The sequence below is a fragment of the Falco punctatus genome (genome assembly GCF_963210335.1).
Source record: "Falco punctatus genome assembly, chromosome: 10".
Classification (NCBI taxonomy): Eukaryota; Metazoa; Chordata; class Aves; order Falconiformes; family Falconidae; genus Falco; species Falco punctatus.
The window spans coordinates 38,745,709-38,758,618 of record NC_137590.1 but is presented as its reverse complement, the minus strand read 5'-3'; the positions used below and the strand labels follow the sequence as shown (position 1 = coordinate 38,758,618).

Here is a 12,910-nt window from a genome sequence, read left to right as displayed (position 1 = left end):
TGGTCCCTGTGGCCGCTCTGGGCGTTGGAGGGATGCTGGTTTACTGGCTGAGGTCTAGACACAAGATCAAGACTTTTGAAATGGGCAATGGACGATGGGGCTCAGATGAAAGACCTCTAAAAGGGAAAGAAGATGAAAGTATCTGTCCCTTCAAGACTGAAACATCTGACAAAGAAATTGAGGTGCCCGTGCCTGGGAGGTAAGGAGGGGCAGAAAGCTGCGAGGTGGAGCCAGTTCATCACCCACCTTACTGCTTTGAGGTGATGCCTTGGGGGCAATAGCCAGCGCAGGTCCGTTAGATGATGCTCTGGCTCACTGCCCTTTATGAATGGGATTTGAGCTCAGATTCACTGCAATGTCTTTACGCTTTCTGAGACCACAGACTCTCAATGCAACCTGGGGCTGCTCCTGCAGAAAGGCCATGCTTTGAGCAGCAGAATTTGACAGCAGGTCTGCAGTGGTGGAATGGGGTGGGAGGGCACCGGGATAGCAAAGGCACCAGTAGGTCAGGACTGAGGGGCTTCCGCAGAGGACAGGGTTGGAAGGGTGAAGAAGGATGGGGTCCTTCCTTCTGTCCCTACAAGCCTGTCACTAATTATCTGGCCAACTAGCAGTCGGTAGCACAGGCTGAGCTGCTTATTCTTCTCTCAGCTGGCAGTGCTGGCAAGTTCCTAGTGCCCAAAACCCTAAAGCGAGTTAGCAGTAAGGCAAGCGTAGAACCCACTACTCCTGGGTGCCTTAGGGGAACTGCTAACCTGTAGAGAAATATATTCTCCATATAAATGATTCAGGAAGTTATACAGAGTATGGCACTGCTTCAGGAGGGCTTGTGGTGTCCCAGAGAGAGACACAGAAGCCGGTGGAGCCAGGAGAGCCTGTTCATGCCTGCCTTAGCATAGGGCACATGCAGGCATCTGGCCAGCCTTGCAAGAGCTCCTGTCCGCAGGACCTGCATCGCCGCCTGGAGCAGGCCCGCTACACACCGCAGCTGGAAGGGGCTGCCTTCCGCTACGGCTTCACCTCCAGCTACCTGCAGAAGGTGGTGGCCTACTGGAGGAACCCGTTTGACCGACGCAAGCAAGTGGAAATCCTGAACAAATATCCCCATTTCCGAACCACCATTGAAGGTGAGGGGGTCTCTGTGGCTTGAGCAGGTCTCACTCTGAAATGCACAGAGAGAATGGGGGGCTTTAAGAGGTTACTCTATTAAGACAACAGTGTGCATAACAGCTTAATGAAGGATCAGTAGTGGAGGCTATGTTATTAGTAACCCTCTATAGATTAAGATCATTGCACAGTGGTGATAAGATTAGATCTGCTTGAAGATGGGCTTCATCTGGCTCTGAACCTGCACTAAATAACAACGAGGTTTTCTTCTGCTATTGCCTTGAAGCCACCTTTGAAAACTGTAAAATTTACCCAGGCCCTGAGGTTGGAATATCCACCACCACCACCCAGTTTAGCCAGGTGAGGTTAGCCAGACTTTAGATAAGTGATCTGCAGGTTAAACTTATATCCTGCGCTTACTTTTTCCATGTTTCTCTTTTTATCACCCACACATTTTGTAATTTAGTCATGTTTTTGCACGTGTCTTAGCTGCATTATGCTATTCATTGAAGTGCAGCTGTACTTATATACTGTAAGACCAATTTCTCAGGAGGTGGATGCTCAGTCTCCTGTGACCCCAGTAACTGGGACTGGGATCAATACCTCTGTCTGTAAGTAAAAGATGAGACACAGGTAAAATACCAGGCATGTCCTTTCAGCTAGGCATCTTCTTGCCATGGGTTGATTGTGTACCTTCTGCTGTGAATGCTAATCACAGTTTTGCCACCCTCCTTCTTCAGAGTTTGGAACAGAAACTGTGATGGAACTAAGGCTTTAATTTATCTGTCTGGATGTGTGGCAGGGATTGATATCCATTTTATCCACGTGAAGCCCTCCTATGTCCCTCACAGTTGAGCTGTTCAACCTCTGCTGATGGTCCACGGCTGGCCTGGCTCCTTCTACGAGTTCTACAAGACCATCGCTCTACTCACAGAGCCAGCTGAGCATGGCCTGAATGAGGGTGACATGGTGTTTGAGGTCATCTGCCCATCCATCCCAGGATATGGCTTCTCTGAGGCACCACACCAGAAAGGTGAGCGATGAAAAGGCGCTGTTGGAATTGCCAGGTTCTTGGAGCCTCAGTCATCCCTGGCCCTCACCAGGGAATGCAGTTTGTGAATGCAGATGCTTGGCTCTGCACTAACACCCATGTGGCTGAGGCTCTGGGGCTGGCTGTGGAGATCTGGAAGGTAATGGTAGCTGGAAACCAGGTCTGCTTTCCACTTTATCCACTTTATCCACTTTCCACTGAATTTCCATCTTGTGTTCACTGTATTGCCAAGGAGCAAGGCAGAGCAGCATAGCACACTGTGCCTTTACACAGCAGCATACTCATGTGCCTCTGTCAGACCATGATCTTTGGCCAGGGGATGATACACCAAGACAAACAGGTTTCCTCTGTTTCTCTTTACCTACAGGCTTTGACAGCAAAGCAACTGCTCGGAAATTTCATAAGCTGATGAATAGATTGGGCTCCAAAGAATACTACCTACAGGGAGAAGACTGGGGATCTCTTATTACCACAAACATGGCCCAGATGCTGCCACAGTGAGTAGCAAAGGGAATCAGTGCGGAGAAGGTTTCTCCAGTTCTTACCCTACCTTCTGGCTCCACGGTCCGGGTCCTGCCTTCTGTTTGCCCTGCCTCTCATCGCCTTCTGCTTTGTTTTCTCCAGGGGTATCCCCACCCCTGTGCATTCAGTCATATTCACGTGCTTTGCATTGACAGTGGTATTTGCATTCTCACGCTTTCTAAATTTCATAGAATCATAGAAGCATTTAGGTTGGAAAAGACCTTGAAGATCATTGAGTCCAACCATAAACCTAACACTGCCAAGTCCACTGCTAAACCAGGTCCCTAAGTGCCACATCTACACACCTTTTAAATACCTCAACCACCTCCCTGGGCAGCCTGTTCCAATGCTTGGCAACCCTTTTAGTGAAGAAATTTTTCCTAATATCCCATCTGAACCTCCCCTGGCACGACTTGAGGCCATTTCCTCTCATCCTCTCACTTGTTACCTGGGAAAAAGTGACCAACACCCACCTTGTTACAACCTCCTTTCCTGTAGTTTTAGAGAGCAAGAAGGTCTCCCCCAAGCCCCCTTTCCTCCAGACTAAACAAGCCCAGTTGCCTCAGCTGTTTCTCATAGGACTTGTTCTCTAGACCCTTCACCAGCTCCGTTGCTCTTCTTTGGACACATCTTTCTTGTAGTGAGAGGCCCAAAACCGAACACAGTATTCGAGGTGCAGCCACACCAGTGCTGGGTACAGCATCACTGCCCTTGTCCTGCTGGCCACGCAATTTCTGACACAAGCCAGGATGCTGTTGGCCTCCCTTATCTAGGGAAGAGTTGTACAGAGAAAAATGGAGTGCTGTTTGGCTTCTCTTTCACTAGGCATGGAAGTAAGCTCTGCTGCATTTTGATTTGAGACCTCAAGGATCATCATTCTAAATCAGGAAGGAGATAAATTTAAAATTGGCAGGGAGAAAAGGAAGGAGCTCAGCCTTTCAGCAGCTGATCAGTACCACGAAGTATAGGACTTTCCTGGATGGAGATGGCACCAGCTGTACCATTTTTAACTCTCCCAAATTTTTTTTGGAAATCACGATAAATGTGAAGGGCTTATGTATTTGGCTTAGTGAAATGCTTCTATTACAGCTCCCGTCAGACTTATTTTCTAGAAAATTTGGAAACAGAAAATGGCTTGATTTAACCTTCTATTCATTAACTTGATTTCAGATCTGTGAATCTTATCTTCGCTGGCAGAGAAGGTTTGAGAAGGATGATTTCCGTGATGCTTGGGGCTTATATACCATGGCTCATAGGCTTTACTAGGGAAGATGTTCGACGTATGTATCCTTTCATCCAGAAGAATATACATGAACTATTGCGAGAGTCTGGATACTTACACATCCAAGCCACCAAACCAGACACTGCAGGTAATGAACCTTCTCTATATCACTATGAACTTTGTATACTGACTGCTTAAGGCGTATAAACACATAGTTGAACAAAAGCCAACCATGTTTGAGAAGCAATGAATTCTGGTGACTGAATGCAAGACATGGGGACAAGAGCTGTGTAAAAGGAAGTGAAAAGGAACCGCTTAAAGAAAGACGGAGACTACAAATATCACTTTTCAAGGTCTGTTAAATGGCATACCACTTCTCTATGGCAAAGAAACCCTTTGCAAAAAGCCTCTTAAAGTAAAGCACAGGACCCTGACATTGAAGCTTCTAGAAATAAATGTGGATGAAAACAAGAAAAATACCATAAGCAAGTGCAATGTGAAACTTGCAGAAAGGTAGACACAGCCATAATACCTGAAGCCAGAAGCATGATGTAGTGGGACCAGTAGATAAGGAGTCTGAAGAAAGGTATGGCCATCTCAGAAAAGTTACATGATTTATTTGTATAATATTATCAAAGATTATGGGGTATTCCTTTATTGAAATAAACCCTCATCAGGAAAGACAGCAGAGTTGTCTCAGACTGGCATCAGGTACGGAGACCATAGAAGGAATAGCACCCCATCCTGGCATTTAACTGGAAAAGAGGAAACTCAAAGTGAAACGTCAGCTAATGCCTAGTCTGTTGCTTGAACTGATTGCAATATCAGAGAAATAAAAGGAGACAAACCAGATACCAGGTTGGGGTTTTTGGGGTTTTCTTTTCAAAAGCCAAACAATGAAGACAGCCCCCAGAAAAACAAAGACCAGTATGTCTAGTGTCTGATCAGAAAACTAGCAGAAATGTTTTTAAAAGGAGAATTCATTTACAGGTGATAATATCACAGGGAAATCATGCTTCAAATATCAGAGCTCTGGCAGGATCAAGAAGCTGTGGATCTAGTAATGGAACATATTTAATTTCCAAAAAAATTTTTGTTGAGGTTCCTTCCCCCAGTGTTCTTAAAGACATTAAACTGCCTTAAGAAAAAGATTAAGTTCATGGGTTAATAACTAGTTAACATGAGAATTCATGAATATAAATAAGTAAGCAAGTTCCAGGGGAGAGAGAGTATCACAAAAATCTGTGCTGGCACCCGTACCTTTCAATATGATCTTAATTTCTCTACAGATAAAAGTTAATGGTTAAGTGAAAATCTGACACCTATCCAGGGTTTGGTTTAATCTAAAGATAAATGGTTTGGTAACTCTCTGCAGTTAAGTGACTGGTTGATTAAACTGGCCAATAAAAACTGATGTCAACAAAGACCAAAGCAATTTAAGCAGAGGAAGAAAATCACAATGGGCTCTAGTTTGGTTGCTGCTATGTGAGAGAATCCAAGAGTCAAGGACAGTGCTTTGAAACGTCAGCCAGCTCAGACTTTAAGAGAATCTTACAAACTCTTAAAGAAAGCAAAAAGAGAGTAAGACAAAACACTAAATCCATGATATTTAGAATCTGTTCCACCCCTGTTTCATTAATATATTTTATAATCAAAAGAATACAAGAAGGGGAGAAAAAGAACCCTAAAGTGACCAAGCAGCTTCCCTACAAGCACTGTACGTAGTCTAGGACTCTTTAACCTGGAAAAAAAGAAGAGCAGGGATTTTGTAGCACACTGTGAAAGGCAGAAAATAAATAGGGGGAAAAAATACATATTCCCTGCTTAGTCTCAAAAAATATCTATATTATCAGTTTAGTTCTCATTAGGCAGGTTTAAAGCAAAGCTACAGTATTTTCACTCACCAGAAGCTGTGGTACCTAAGATGTGTACAGGTTGAATCATTAGTAAGCTGCAAACAAGACTGGTATTTCTGAGCATCCAGTCCATGAAAGTTGAATACAGTGATTCGGAGACAGCTTTCAGCTCAGAAAATGCTCACCTCCAGACGGGTCATATGTTAGCTGGCACATTTTAGCCTGCCCTACCTTTGCTGGTCAAAGCATTTACATGACTTTGATGTGTAGCAAATCACTTTAGGCCTGACAGCACAGGGAAACTGTTGTGCCAATGCACAAACTTACTTTGCATTAACTATGTCCACTATTAAATTGAAATCACATTGTGCATCATCTTCTACGCAGTCATTCAGTGCTAAAGTCACACTAAAATACACTTGAGAGTAGGCAATTCTATGGATACTGTAAAACTACAGCCTAGAGTGTGGTACAGGAATTTTCCCAAGGCAAGCTCTACCACTGCTGAAGTAATCCCCACCCGTTTTACAGGTTAAAACACAGATATAATATGCTGTGTTTATAATGTTTGTTAGCATTCCCCAAAGGCAGGAGCAGATAGCAGATACACACCACTCCACTGTTGTTTAAATTACATAGAAAGTGAACAGCACTCAGGGTCCCAGTTAGCCATCCTAAGCAGGACAGTGCTCCCAAACAGTTTATCTGAAATTTCTTTTCAGAGTGTAATCCCTTTACATCTGAATTTGCTCTTTCTGCCACACATTACCAAGAAGCCCAGAGGATTTTCTTAACTCCTATTTTCTTTTGTATAGGAATTGCTCAACTTTATAGTGCTGTCAGTTATAGCCAAAATTCCATTGGGGTGAACTTTTCAAGAATAAAGTACTACCAGGGCTAGTAAAACGCACTCTTTACTGAATTCTCATAGAAAACTCTGAAGAATTGATGTAAGTCCAGTTTAACTCCCACTGAAGTATTTGCAATGCCAGGCAACTGCAATGGTTCTCTTCTTCTCTTGAATTAGGTTGTGGACTGAATGACTCCCCTGGGGGGCTTGCTGCATATATATTGGAAAAATTCTCTACCTGGAGAGATAAATCATTTCTGCATAAAGATGATGGAGGCTTGGAAAGGTAAGAAAACAGGTGCTCTTCCATGAGAGGACTCATTAAAAGAATGAGCAATGGTAACTAATGAGGAGATAGGTAAAAGACTGGCCAAAGCTGAATTTTGAGCATGAAAGGTTACACATGACAAGTAGTAGTGTAAACTTACAGCAGACCGCCTGCAAACTACTGCTTCAGCACCGGGCAGTTTTGCTCTGGGCACATGGGTGCCAATTAATTTGCTGCTTGAAAACAAGTGGAGAACAAGAACAACTGTTCTTCAGGGCATGAGCCCAATATAGCGTATTGAGAAACAGCTTCCAATGAAACGTCTTCATCTTTTTCTATCAATAGCAAATACACTCTTGATGAGCTTTTGGCCAATGTGATGATTTATTGCGTGACATCCTCCATTGTGTCCTCAATGCGATTCTACAAGGAGAACATCTCCAAGGACCCTGGTCTAACAGGTGATGCCAGGTAATGAAGTGGTAGGTGTAAGAAAGATTTGCAAATGAGATTGAACCACGTTTGCCTGTATAAACATTTAGATTACTTTAAAACAGCAAACTTAAGTTGTTAAAAAAAATAATCTAAGTTCTTATTTTCTTTTGATAAAAATAGTTGAGTCATTTTTCTTTTGAACCTGTAATTCACACAAAGTAGCTTGTAGCCAAGACAATGCAGCGGACATATCAAACTATATTCAGTCTTGTGTTCAAACTACAGGTCTATATACTTAGTCACCAAACAAATGTGATCTCTGGCTCAGTTCAGTTAAAACAAAACAGAAAATCAGGAGCATTTCCAAGAGAGACGTTTAAACTGAATTAGGAAGCATACGGCTTAGTGGTGGATAAAACTAACGACTGCAAGTGTTAAGCACAAACTTGGGGAAGCAATCTGGAGAGCAGTACCTTCTAACAAACCAAGCACCTTCTAACAGCCACTGACTTTAAGATGACTATAAGAGAGGCTGACCAGAAAATGCTGCAGAACGGAATTCCATGTGATTGATCACACAAACAAATAGAAGAGTCTTTTCCTTTGTAGACCGAGCCAGCTTACCTTTCCTCAACTCATTCGTTACGCTGGTACTATAAATTCTAAAGTAAACTTGAGCAGGCTCATTTCTGACTGTCACAAAGAGGTGATGCGTCTTGCCATTTATCGCAAAACTGTAAAACAAGGTAAGTTTAAAAATAGGAAACGTTTCAAGATTGAACCGTGTGCGAAGTTGGCTCTACTTTACGTTTTTGGGTATAATATTCTCATACTCAAGGAGACTCAAATACAAGCAAAGCTTTTCAGCAGAGTACAAACCACAAAATGTGTCGCTGCAGTGAAGCTCTGCCAGCTGACTGTGGCAATTACTAGAGTCAGGAGGTTTTTATAGAATTTCCCCAGGACTTTTTTCAAAAAGGCACTTAGTTAATGTCCTCTAGGTTTGCAGTGTATGTTCCCACAGGGACTGCAGCTTTTTCCTCAGGAGCTAGTACATACACCACGGGTCTGGGCAAAGGAGGTCTTCAAGAACATCATCACTTACTCTTACATGCCACGTGGAGGGCATTTTGCTGCCTTTGAGGAACCAAAGCTTCTGGCACAAGACATCATGCACTTTGTCAGAAAGGTGGAACAGCTGTGAACATGCACTTTAGATACATATATAGAACAGAAGCAAGTTGTTCTGCCACCAGCAGAACCTTCACTTTGAGGGATCAAATAAATCCAATGTAATCACATAGAGAAAACAACATTTCATTTTGATAATCATTACAGTACTAAAATTGTTAATGAAGCTCTAAAGCTTTTCTAAAGAATAAAAGAAAAAACCCCAAAATAAGCAACTTGTCTTCTTTCACTCCCGGCACCGTATCATTGCTGCACTCATAGTTCAAGTGTAACAGAATACATGAACGGTTTACTGCAGTAACACTGCACTCATCTGGGGAAGAGAGTAGAAAGAAACCAGCCCCTTGATCCTTAGAACGAAGGCTTCTGTTTAAAAGCTTCTTTAAACACTCGAGTGCTAGCGTCTGAAATATGCATCACAAGCAGCTTTGGTGGAAGTGTAAAGGGTTTTGATCTCCTGAGCACAAACACTCCTACGTTCAAGTTATGTTTCATTCAAGAGACCAGGAATTACATATTCAAGTGGGCAGCTGCACACAAGGCAGCTTTCTTCATTCTAACAGGTTTTCCCCCTACGGCTAGCTTTAGCAGCTACTACACTATGTAAACAGATGTTTAATGGATAACAAGGCAGAGACAGCGTTCCTAGTGTGCTCCAAGCTCAAAAATACCAACTTAATTTCCTCTTCGTTCTTTATCATTCCATTCCAAATGGTAAAGTTAAAATATGCACCAAGCGTAGCAGGTTACTTCAACCTTTACCCTCATTTCAAACGATTCTTATCACACCATCGTGCAATTTTTGCTAGCAAGAAGCTGCAAGCAACCTTGCTACCAGTAGGCTCGAGTTTCTCTTCAAATGGGATAGGGCTGTTTGGAGCTGTTAAGCTCACTACATTACAGACACTTCTAAGTAGCTGACTGAAGGTTAAGTCCAGCTGACACCTAGTTTTGACACACTGTTCAAAGCTCTCAAGTGTTTCTCACCCTCCCTCCTTCTCCCATTCTGCACTAGACACCAGGCCAGAAGAAAGGGCTCAAGTTCTGCTCCCAAGTAATACCTTCTGACTTTGAACAGGAGTTTGACAAGTAAAGATAGTGCTGAACTTGATCACACTCGCCTCACCGCCTCTTCACATTTCATAAACATTGAAGAGTCTAAGACTTAGAAGTAAAAGCAAGCAAGAAACTAACTTTTATTGTTGTTGTCTTAAGTGAGAACAAGCTAGCATATTGGGGCAGGAGTCCTATGCAGGAGCGGGCTGGAAACTAATGGGAGAAACAGCTAGGTATTGTGAAGGAGAATAGGAAAGATAAACATGGTTATCTAGTGTTTAATAGGTGTCTGCATGCTTGTAGAGATATATAGCTGTGCAACGGCATGAATGATTCCTGCCCTGAGCCTGGTGGCGCATACAGCTGCGGTTTGTGTCCGGGCTCAGAGATGTAAATAGGGGCTTCTCTGTTTTGGTGGAAGTGTTTCTCTTTGCATAAAAAAAGAGGGAACGAAGGGAATGACCCCAGAGGTATGTTCAGAGAAGGCACACTATGTTTCGAACTTTTTGACTGAACCAGTTCTTGTTTGGTGTGCCCTTCCACCTATGTATAATGTTAATCCAAAAGAAGATGATACTGTTTACACTTTGAATGTCGATCATTGTCTTTCTGTAGATGCTAATGTAGTAGGAGGCTATGATGGGAACGTGTCGCAGCGGTTCTTCTCTTATCCGGAGTAACAGCAGGGAAAGCATTAAAGAGTTAAATCACCTTGTTTGGTAGGCAGTTAAGCATGTGAGTTAAAATTGCCACTGCTTTTTGTTGTTGGTTCAAGGACATGGCTGTGAGGATTTGGATGGTATGTGCTGCGGGGATTTTAGGCGCCCCATTGCAGCAACACGGTATCAAAATCTGAGAAGATGTCAGCCTTTTTTGGCATCCATTCACTCAATTGGCAGTATTGTTTGTTTGCTGTTACCTTGGTTGCTGTCATGTTTGCAAGGGCCCTGCAGAACATGGCAAACCTGGTCCTAGCTGTTCAAAAACAAAAAGGGGCAATTGTCAAATTGTACGGAACAGAGACAGCGGGTTATTTTGACACTGATAATATGTCTCAGTTGGTTTTTTATTTGTTCTATTACTTATACCTTGTTTTTACTCGTTCGGTTTCAAAGGTTCTTTTTGTGCAACAGGAAGGGGGAGATGCAGGAGCGGGCTGGAAACTAGGACCATGCGTGGCAATCCGTTTGCTGAGGGGAATGTGCTCGAGCTTGTCTAGACAACAATTAACATGATGAGGCATGTTTGCAGAGCACAGGGGAGTGGGAGACGGATGGCGCCAAGGATGGCGCCAAGGAAAGGTAACACCTTGCTGTTAATTGATGGCAGCTAACCACCAATCGGGGATTGCCTAGTATGCAAGGCTTAGCTTCAAGAACCAATCTGTTTCAAACGCGCAGCTTCTGAAAGTGTATAAAACCTCGTGCTTCTGTACAATAAGTTGACATTTGCTTGCATCAAGCTGCGTCCCGTCTCTTCATTCGCCGCAGTCCTACTTCCTCTGAAGAGGGTTAGAGCAGAAACCGCTTGCTTTTAGTTCTAACTGTATATCTAACTGACCGTCAAGGCTGTTGGGCTAAAGGTTAGTAAAAAAATAGGAAGACGTGCTTCCCCACTTCCACAGGGCCAATCAATCTCTTTTTGTCACCAGTACAAGACCTCCCAATTACTCAGAAGTCCCACTCTTTGTTTGGATTATTAAGTAACTGAAATTGAGTTATAGAGAAGTCTAATTTTATCAAATAGATAGGCAAACACTCGAGTACTCACTCAAGCCTGATCAGACTACAAAGGTCTCCTTTTACGGGTAAGAATGGCTATAGCCTTTTTAGTAAAGGCCAAGTGTATTAATTAGTCATGTACATTACCCAGAGAGAGTCCCAAGCAATCAGCTAATTTAGTAATGGCCACATTAAAACTCGGGAGGGAAAAGGTTTATCCAGTATTTGCCAGTTCAGCAAGTACACAGCAGGAAAGTTTTACTCCCAACGCGCCAATTAGTCTCCTGTACCATAACTCAGGTCCCCAAAGAATCACTGTATCTTTGTGCAGCTGTGCCTTAAAGGGTAATTGCTTTCAACAGCCATTCAGGAGATGAAAACAGATGGACACGGTTCAACTACAGGAAGGTAGTAGACGCCCTGAATAAAGGATCCAGACAGACAAGAATACACAGTTGTATTTGATAAAGTTATCGCTTAAAGCGGCACCAAAGGTTATTCGATATTCCATTAAAGTTCTACAGAGTGTGGGTCATTCGTGAAAGCCTTTGAGCGCCGCTGGTGCTTGAAACCAGACATAGTCCTCCCAAGTAGAGGTCACATGCTGAGGAGCCGAGGCACTTCTGTTGATGTCTCCATCGCAGGACAAGTTAACAGCTAGTTTCCTCCCTCGAGTCGGCACTTTATAGTTGAGCTTGGGCCAGAACCAATCAACACCACAATCACGGTGTCCTTGGAGCATAACAACAGTGCCCATGACAGGGAGAGCCTTCAGCTCACTGAAGACATCCGCAACAAAGAGTGAGCGAAAGAGCTTGCTTGAATTTGCTCAGCTTGCTTGAATTTGCGCGCCGTTGGTGGAGCAGGAGACTCCCCGGCCGCCCAGCGCTGTTTTGCTTACTTGTCGCTTGCTTTAATAAATCACATTTTCTAATTGGCCAGTCTCTGGCATTTCATTGGACAGGTAAACTCTAACAATACCTCTGGCACGACCGATTTCCCTCCAACAACGAACAACGGTAATGCTGGGGAGAGGCAATACAGTTCACCGACTTACACCCAAGCTGGTATTTCTCCTGCAGATGCCTGCTCTGTTTCAATCATGATTTCATGCCATCATACCTCAAAAGCATTATTCTCCGGAAGCCAAATCACGACCAAACACACGCAAAAACTACGCTGGCCTTAACGCCGAGCGGCTCTGCCTGCCGGTAGGCAAGCTGTAGCGCTCAGGGCTGTGCCCCCCCGACCCCAGACAGCGCGGTGCCCCCCGAAAGCCGGGCTGCAGGCAGGAGCCGCCCCGGGGCCAGCAGCCACCAGCAGGCGGGCAGGAGCCTCCCTGCCTGCAGAGAGGGGCTGGGGCTCGGCCGCTCAGCGCCTCGGGGGGCAGCCAGGGCAGGGGGAGCTGAGCCCCACCGGCCTGTGAATACGGAGCCTCTGGCAGGGGCCTGCGAGCTGCTGGAAGAAAACGGGCTGCTGAAGGGGTAAGGCTCAAGGACACCGGGGTACAATCACTGTGGTGGGGGAGATCCCGACCTCCTACTCAAATGGCCCCCCGAAGAGAGTGAACCCCCCCGCCCGGGGAGCATGGGGAGGAAATTTAAAATGAACTCTACCTTTAAACTGCAGCG

General features: G+C 44.3%; 1 pseudogene across 1 annotated transcript; it reads left to right on the top strand.

The window, feature by feature from the left end:
- The first annotated feature begins 32 nt into the window (after positions 1-32).
- Positions 33-2,673, top strand: LOC308071024 (epoxide hydrolase 1-like; annotated as a pseudogene). Its single transcript has 4 exons — positions 33-182; positions 947-1,127; positions 1,910-2,140; positions 2,526-2,673. The product of its transcript is annotated as an epoxide hydrolase 1-like (transcript).
- Positions 2,674-12,910: the final 10,237 nt, after the last annotated feature.